The sequence below is a fragment of the Pomacea canaliculata genome, linkage group LG1 (genome assembly GCF_003073045.1).
Source record: "Pomacea canaliculata isolate SZHN2017 linkage group LG1, ASM307304v1, whole genome shotgun sequence".
Taxonomy (NCBI): domain Eukaryota; kingdom Metazoa; phylum Mollusca; class Gastropoda; order Architaenioglossa; family Ampullariidae; genus Pomacea; species Pomacea canaliculata.
Genome location: NC_037590.1, coordinates 2,698,491 through 2,707,576, shown reverse-complemented (window position 1 = coordinate 2,707,576; position 9,086 = coordinate 2,698,491).

Genomic DNA, 9,086 nt, shown 5'->3' with positions numbered 1-9,086 from the left:
TCGGTACCCGCCGCCGGCTCTACACGTGCGGAGCGCGAACGTCAGTCACTCTCCGCCCTGCTGCCCGCCGCCAGTTTGCGCTTTTCCACATCCACCCACCGTCAGCAGCACTGACGCCGCCATCAGCCCCCTTCTCATTGAACATCGGTTTTTTTTTTTCTTGTTTCTGACTGACCTTTGGTCATCGGGCCAGAGTTCACGTCTGAGAAAAATGTAGCCGGAGATTGTGTTGGAGACAGGGGTTTGCACGCTGCTTGCCTCCGCGAGTGATGTCAGGCCGGCATGGATGACAGCGCCCTCTGGCAGGGCCCGCAGTGCTATGAGAGTGTAGCGAGCAAGCCTCGGTTGGTAGTCGTTGCCGCGTGTTGAGTGCTGGGCGTCGTACCCGTTGTGTACGTGACGTATGTTCACCGTCAGCCCCGTGTCGCGACCTCGGGTAGCCCCCTCATGTCAGCTGAACGGAATTATTTCCTTCGAGAAAGTTTTCACCCTAGGGTCAAATTTACGCCAGGTTTTCTCTGGCCAGTTGGCCGTGTCAAAAGGTCACACTGACCACTTGAGTCTTCCCACTCACCCGCCCTCGTCATGACGTATTGTTGCTGTCAAACTCTAATCGTTGTTGAGATCGACTTCGAGGTTTCTCGAGTGTAGGTGAAAGAAAACACCCCTTCCCATCTAGACTTGACGAGTAGGTAAGTTTAAAACGTGAGATTTGCTGAGTCTGCCACGTGTTACGCACGAGTGACCGTTAATTTGGAATAATAGTTAAAACCCAACGAACAATCCCATTAGCCCAAGGAAGTGGTTCACCATGTCTAGTGCACACCAAGTAAAAGGCAAAGCTCCGCTCTCTCATTCCGCCCACATTACCTACCCTGATAAGTTAGGTACCCTGAACCCTCGACCATCTCATTAATTTACTAATTGGTGTACTTGTCATCAGTGCAGTGTGGGGCGGATGCCTGTCCGTGAGCGCATGAAGATTGATAGAAAGGCACTCGCGTGTCACCGGTCCGCCCAGTAGTACAGCCAGTCACTCAGCGTGCGTATCACGTGACAGTCTGGCTGGCCGCGGTCATTGACGTCACACCGCTGTGTCGCTGGGCGGTCTGGTGACGCAATGGTCAGTGCCTGTCACTGGTACACTGAGTTGTAGTTGTCTGGATTCCTCCTCGTCTGTTGTCAGCGTGGCACGTGTGTACACAGCCAGGTGCCTAGCTGCTGATGCGGCGTAAAACACCCATCATCCCCACTCCTGCCCTCGCATCGTGTACATGCGATCAACGCGCCCCCTGTACGTAGTCTACTTAACACGATGACGATAGACGGCGAGGCCCTGGTTCGTATCTCACAAGTGGTCTACGCGTGAAACTTTTTTACCAGCGCGAGGTCGGCCTCCACGATCGCTTTGATCACTAGCAACTGTTTAATACAGGTTCGGGGCTGAAAGACGGTGCACACGTGACATTAACTTTACACACGTGACAACATCCAAACAGCATCAAGAATAATAAGCCGTGTATTCGTATTGTTTAGTTGTTGTTTTTCATCTGAAGTCTGTTGCTCGACAAGCTGCGGGTGGCAGGTGATCGGGTATGTGAAACATGAGAAGTGAGGCAAGGTACCCGATCTCCACAGCCCGGTGACGGTGGGCAGGACACAGGGAAGTGCGTCAACTGATTGGCTACAGGTGAGGTCGAGCGTGAGGCCTTCCCTCACGATAATGAGGCGCTCGTCTCTGATGACACGGCGAGGAAGTCGCGAATAATCAAGGACCTGCAGCGCCACGGTGTCGTGTCGTGGCACAGTTAGGCTCAGCGCCGCGCAGCTCCAGTCAGCAACACCGACATTGGGGGGAGGGGAGGGAGAGGCAAGTCCCTCCTTCCCGCCTGTGACCTTCGCACTGGTGTGACCTCGACCTTTGCGTGGAGGGAGTGATCTAACACGGGACCTCGGAGCCGCAAAAGGCGTTGCTAACTTCGGCGAAAGGGCGGGTGGGAGGTGAGGGGGAGGCTGTTCAGCCGGAGGGTAGGAGGGTGGGGGCGCTCACTGGTCAGGAATGAAGCCCACGCCATCAAGGCAATAAATGGATTCAAGCTTGTGCGGCTTCGTGACCATTCGATTGTAAGGATTCGCTTTCTCCAAGATGCACGTACGAGTATGCGAACACACGCACGCACGTGCTCACTCCCCCAACTACACACGCACGCACGTGAGCCCCTGTGTTTTGCAAGACTTGAAGTTGGATGACAGGATCCTATCACAGGATCCTATCACGCAACCTCATGGGTGACGTGAAACAAGTTGAAGCAAATGCAGATAAGAGACGATGTGAGACGAGTTCAAAACGAGACTTGCCGTGTGACTAGAAACCCCCTCCTCCCCCACCTGGTGACGGTTAAAGTCCAACTAGGAATGGCGAACTTAAAGAACGGAGGTCGAACCTCGGTGGAGCTGTGTACACGTCGTTGCACGCCCCCAGAAACACGACAATCGCACTGACCCCCATAACCCTAACGCTCGCGCTCGTCAATCTCATTATCATCACCGCCGATAGCAGCGACGTCAGTGTTGCCTGCTGTGGGCAGCACCACTGATTATCCCTGTGACGTCAGCACGCCCAGTCAACGGTCGCCGCTGACGACAAAGCCTGCTTGGGCGTCGTTGTGATCGAGGTCAGAAGGTCAGCCGCGGCTGAACCCCATTGTTGTGAACTCGCGCGTCAGCTGAGGGTCAGACAGGGGTTCGATTCGTTCCGCCTGTCGCGCAAGGGTCCGTGACGTGGCTGATTAGTGCACGAGTGTGCTTTGTCGAGTGGCTGATGAGTGGTTGACTGTGAGTCTCCGTACCCCGGGTGGTTATTGCAGGACTGGGAGCAGAAGGCTGATAGTCTGTTGCAAAACTATTCACTGGCATCTTTCCAGACGAAATGGGTACGGGTACGTATTTTTAAAATGAGATAAAAGAAAGAGGGTGGAGCTGTGCCTTCCACCCGCCGACCATTGCCCTACAGTCGTAAGATTATGAGACTTCAAGTGTTTCTGTAGCTTTTGATCAGATTACTGGTTTGCACACCACGGGTATATTACAGCCGTTATTGCACTAACATTACATCTATAGTCAAATACTAAAATACCTTTACAAATGATGAAATGGTCAACGTATAATAATTAAATAATATTTTGTCAAAGTTTATTTATAGAGCGCCTTTTCCCACCAATAAAGACGGGATAAACACACACTTGGGAACCGGAGTAGCCCGGTGGGGAAAAAAAAAACAAACCCACCGACGGTCAGCCTTGTAAACTAGCCTCGCGCTCAGAGAGGAACCAAGATACGAACCCACAACATCCAGCTCTCACTGTCGTGATTATCGTGTCGTGTTGTCATGCTCGCTTGAGTTACCCACAGGCCACAGCCCCTATACAACAACCCCTAGGAAATCTGAGTGATTGCAGGGCAGAAATCTGGTTAAATCCCAAACTGAAGATGAGGTATTGTGGGAAAATCGTCCTTTGCAAGTCGGCCACCTTCCTTAGTTCCCAATAACGACACCACCGACCTGCACAACAACATCAGCTCTGCTCGCTTCCGGACTTGCAGCATGAGCACTACAGTTTCACGGACTTATTGTCTATATCATCTAAAATATCATCTTGCAGGACTTTCACGAACGATGAAACCACTGGCCAAACGGCTCCTTTGACCTGCAAGGTGTTGTGGGAAGATGAAGGTGGGGTAGATGTCTGTCTACCTCTGTCTGTCCGTCGCCAGAGCACACATTCCCTTGCCTAGACTGACCTTACATGATTTATTATCTGGTCTCAAATGGCTCGTACACATTAAATTTAGTTAATTATCAATTTTTAAATTTGATTTGGGAATACACATGAACGCCTGGTGACACGTTTATTTCATAGTAAGTGGTTCATTGTGACATTCTAACAAATGGCGGCCAGTTGTCAGTGCACTATTGAAGCCACACTTTTGCAGATAAAGTTCTGTCAAATAAATAAATTTATATAAAGAAAGTATTAAGCCCTTGTCTACTTGGGCATGTGTAACTTACATGTGTCCAGTAGCAGATGTTTAAACGCGGATAGTGAAATCGTATCCACGTGTTTGTCCACCCAGTCTCCCCTCATCAAAGAAGTCAATGATTACGATAGTTTGTTTTTGTTTGTTTTGCTCGCTTATTTTTCTTTGATTTTTAAACTTTGATCACAATCCCTTCTTGAAGCGATCGATAATCACGAAGAAGGAGGAAGATGGGGCGGAGAAAAGTTGTAGCAGCGTTAAAAGCAACAACGACAGCAATGACAACTGTTACAGCGACAGAAACAACAGTGACAACAGTGACAGAAACAACGATGACAACAGTGACAGGAAACAAGTGACAGCATAGACACTTGGTACAGTGACAGTCACGAAAACAACGACAAACGCAGATACAGCAGCGACAGAAACAACAGTGACAGCAGCGACAAGTTTCTTCCCTGATTTTGTAGAGGATTTTTTTTTTTTGGTCCTCGGCGACAAAAACAATGATAACATCGTCACATTGGAGAAGAGAGATACCTACATTCAATCTACAAGTTTTATTTTCGAGCGACCACACACGTATGCAAGAGGCCCACGTGGGTGAGCAGGTCGGGTATGCGTGGCAGGGTGGCGCAATGATAACACCAGACCTCCAGCATTCTCTCCCGGACATTGGCAGGACTCGATGAAAGACTCACTACAGGTCATGTGGCAGTCAGCATGGTACTGAACACACTGAACACACTGAACACTGAGCTGCTCTGTGAACAGGTTGGCAGACACCCTGACTGGATGCAGGTCCAACGGTGAATGGCGCAGTGTTAACACAATACATCAAGTCTGTCAGCAAAGTGGCTCAGGGAGCGAACAAGTGACTGGCATGAGATGCTCAGGATCTGCATTAAGAGGGTACATGGACATGCAGGCTCTCTCTCTCTCACACACACACACACAGCATACCCGATACAGGTAGAATTACACACCAGGTAAAGACGATTACCTGCGGACGAGATGTAAGATGTAAGCTTAGACAGCTTGCCTTACATCGATAGCATTATGTTTAATAAAAGCCACTTATACGGGTGGACGAGCTCGCGGTAAGCCCTAGCTGTTGTAGACGGGTGTCACCTGACCGAAGTAATGCAATCAGCAGTAGCCACAGGTAAGCAGCGAGGGTGGGGACAGGTAGACGACAACATGGGCGAGACGGTGACATTCCGTACCAAGGACGACCAGGTGTACATGAAGTAGATCACCGAGCTCGGGTATGATATCTCCTTGAGATGACCTGACCTAACTGCGTGTTTGTTCTACTGTCAGCCCTGCAAGATTTTTTCTTTCTGTCTAAATGTAAGAATGGACGACAGGCAGAAGAAACACCAAACCTTTTTTGATGACTTCACCTTTAGCGAATGATTTTTGCTTTTGTTTATGTTCCCTGCCAGAAACAGGCTTTACAATTGATCAAGAACAGCCAGCTCGTGTTTCATGGACTGTCAACTCGTGCATTAAGTCCAATGAGTGCAAATAAAATGCACGAACATGGCCGGCATGGACTAGGTGAAGTCATGGACGAAGACCCGATTAGCGGCCCTTGCCATCCTGCCCATCCTGCCATCCTGCCAGCATCCTACACTTCACACAGCTGCTGACATTCACTCTGGAGGGTAACCCAAGTACCCGGGCTGTGTTGTATATACAGTCTTAATTTTTGTTCTTACTAGGACCCTCTTAGCTCGTTGACAGTCTTGTTGTCGCGATCCTCCCTCCTGTTGAGTGAGATTCCTACCGACCTGCCAGTTGACTAGACAAAGACTGAGGTCAGCGGCACAAATAAATTCTGCCAGAGATCCTCTGATGTTTTGCTCGCCAACCCTGTAGTTAACCAATGACAAATGCCATCCATCCTTGCTGCCTGCAAGCCACGCAGTCTTGAAAAGACGACATTCGCATTTCACACTGGCAGAAAAAAATTAAAATAAAAAATAAAAAGAGGTAAGTACGAGTGTTACGAGTTTAATATGTCTTAAAATAAAATATGTTAATCATTTTGTTTGTTAAGTAGTTTGGAATACATGTACTATATTTTTTTCTTAAATTCAGATTTTTGTTGGTGGTGTTTGCTACCTCGTCCGTTGACCACCGGTGTGTATGTGTGCGCGCGTGTTCGGTCGGGAAGGTCGTAAGATATTAAATTGCACTAAGAATATGTTTTCGTTTTATTATTTCCTATATGTGGATTTTAGATTACAACATGTATCAAGAAGTCTGGTTTAGGTGCTGCCCTGTGTGGGCAATAAATGTGTGCGCCAAGGAGTACAATAGACATATGTACAGTGTATATACAATTTGTTATAAACATAACCGTGAAATTTAAACGCAGTGAAAACCAGTTTTCTGTTGCCTCTGCAAAGATTTGTTCCTGTAATAAAATGTTTATTGTACAACAGCTGTAAGAACACGTGTAAAGGTGCATGTTGCAATTGCATAAATATTCTCACTTGCAAAGCTCTTTCATCTTTTTATTTTGGAATTAATGTCTGATGCTGCAAGACAAATTTTTGCTATTTTATTTTTCATAGTTTGGGAACGGTATTCAATCTTACATTGAGTGGCTCGTCGAAGAAAGCTTCCATGTTTTCACCAACTTTCACACCCAAAATGTAATGTTGGGATTTGGGTGATTGAACACGGGTAGTTGAATGAAATGTCACCTCACCTGCTGTTTGCTGTCGGCTGTCCCATGTATCGCTTGCAACCACAATTCACTTTCCATTTTACAGGTATTCACCCATCTGGAAGGCGGCAATGCTAATTCCCGCCACCCCCCCCCCCACGTCTTTTTTCTAATCTTTTTGTTTATGTCAGTTGATAATAGAACAGTGATCTTTCCCACTCATCTCTTGACCTTTATTATCTCCTTAAAGACAAGTGAGTGGCTAACAGCTCGGTCCCCAACTCACTGGTGAGTGTGTTCTCATCTTAACTGCCATCATTTCACTAGACTACAAGAAAATGATACAACCACTGAAGTGTTTACAGCATGTTGTTGTTGTTGTTGCTGCTGTTGTTGTTGTTGTTGTTATTGCAGGGTTCAGACAACGAGAACAAGAGTTGGTGAATAAAAAAGTGGAATATCCTTTTGACCCTGGGCATCAAGAAGAATCGATTAATAAATATTCACTGTTTAGTTCCTGTGCCATTTCATTTTATTTACAGTCAGCTCAGATGACATTATGGCCGTAACATCAGATAAGACATACATCTCACAATAACGATCTCATATGTACATCAAATCATGATAATATAGCAAATGATATAGATAAATAGATGATACTAAATATAAAGAGATAAACTGCTTAATTAAACTTTGCATTACAATATTTTTCAAGTAGCAGGGAGATAACCTACAACCCAATTTCCAGGTGACGGAAGACCTAAGGCATCCAACAATGAACCACAAAGGTCAACCAGGAAAGTTGACATACTGGACTATCAAATACAAGTTACACCTGTCAAACAGGAGGACATCATTTTTCAGGTCCAGAGTTATGCTCCATATGAAACCTATACCAAAAGCTCACAAATGTAAATCATGCAAACATTGCCCAGCTCACCCAACACCATACATACCTACTTGATAACTATTTTCCTCCCTATAGTCTGGGCTTGTTTCCGCTCACAGTTCACCTTACAGGTGTAACAGCACCTATGGCGTGTCTGCCTGCCTTCGTGAGGACCAACAGGTAGTGGTGCAGCTGTATGGTCCACAGCTGTATGGTCCACAGCTGTATGGTCCACTCTGCTGTGTCAACACCAACGTGTTTACTGGCGTCCCACGCACCCTGATCGTCAGGTTACCCAGCGGACATGGAGGGCGTCAGGTAAGCATGGACTACCTTGGCCAGCAACACCTGTCCCCGTCTCACCTCGCCAGTGACGTCAGCGTCTGGTCTCTCTGGTGTGAGGAGGTCAAGGTCGTCTCAACTGTTGGCATCTTCGATGACAGACAAGTGACACTGTTCCTGTCACGGGTCGGTTGGTTGCGGAAGGCACCGCCAGACCTGTGGCTTCCAGCACACCTGGTCTCACCAACAGCAAAACAATCCTCTGCACCTGCTCTGAGTTCACGTAGTTTGTCATTTTCACGCACACGTGTGAATCACACCATCTGTCACATGTGGGACAGGTTGCTAGGTTACAGTGAGAATGAAGGCTATGTTGTTACCTCTGGCAATGCACATCATGACCCACACGCGTAGTCCATGAGAGTCGGACATCAGACAAAGATTAGAAACTTCCTTGAACGAGCCTCTGTCTTATTAGAAGCTTCACGATGATGAGTGTTCACTTGCGATGACTGATATAGGTACATTTTTTTTTTACAATCTTTTAGTGTACAAAGAACGAGATCCTCTGCTTTTTTGACAGTCTTTGACAGAGTGTCGTGCCGGGTCACATGACCAGACCAGCTTACGTCACGTGAGTGCTGCAGGTTGGGTCCCTGGTGTTCTACTAGTGTCGTGACCATATTCCTACAAAGTCATCAGTTTTATTTTCTCTATGCTGGATCCAGAGCATGTATGAACTCTCCTCTCCGTCTCGACAAGAAGGAGTAGTTAGACCACTGGAGTCGGAACCCAGCGGCGCGGTTCGATACCCGTGTGGCGCAGCTGTTGAGAATGGGTACCTGACTCCATAGACATAGAGGGGGTGAGAGGTAAGACAGAAGACAGGCACCATCCTCGCATAAAGTTTGTCCCGGGAGAATTGTGGTCACACGTCCAAATGACCTAAAATTAAAGTGCTATGGAATATCCTTTACCTTTTATCGCTTATCGACGATGTTCTCTAAATTGTCCGATTACTGATTTGTACAGCTGCTGTACATGGAGTTTGTACGTTGTATAAACAATGTTTTTCACAGCTGTGCACGGGTGGCATGTCTGTGCTTGCGGTTTCAGAAGTCAAAACGAAGCTCCTGATTTAAATTTCGCTGTTGCCCAGTTGAGAGGGTATTGGCCAGTGAGATGACATCTGACTGC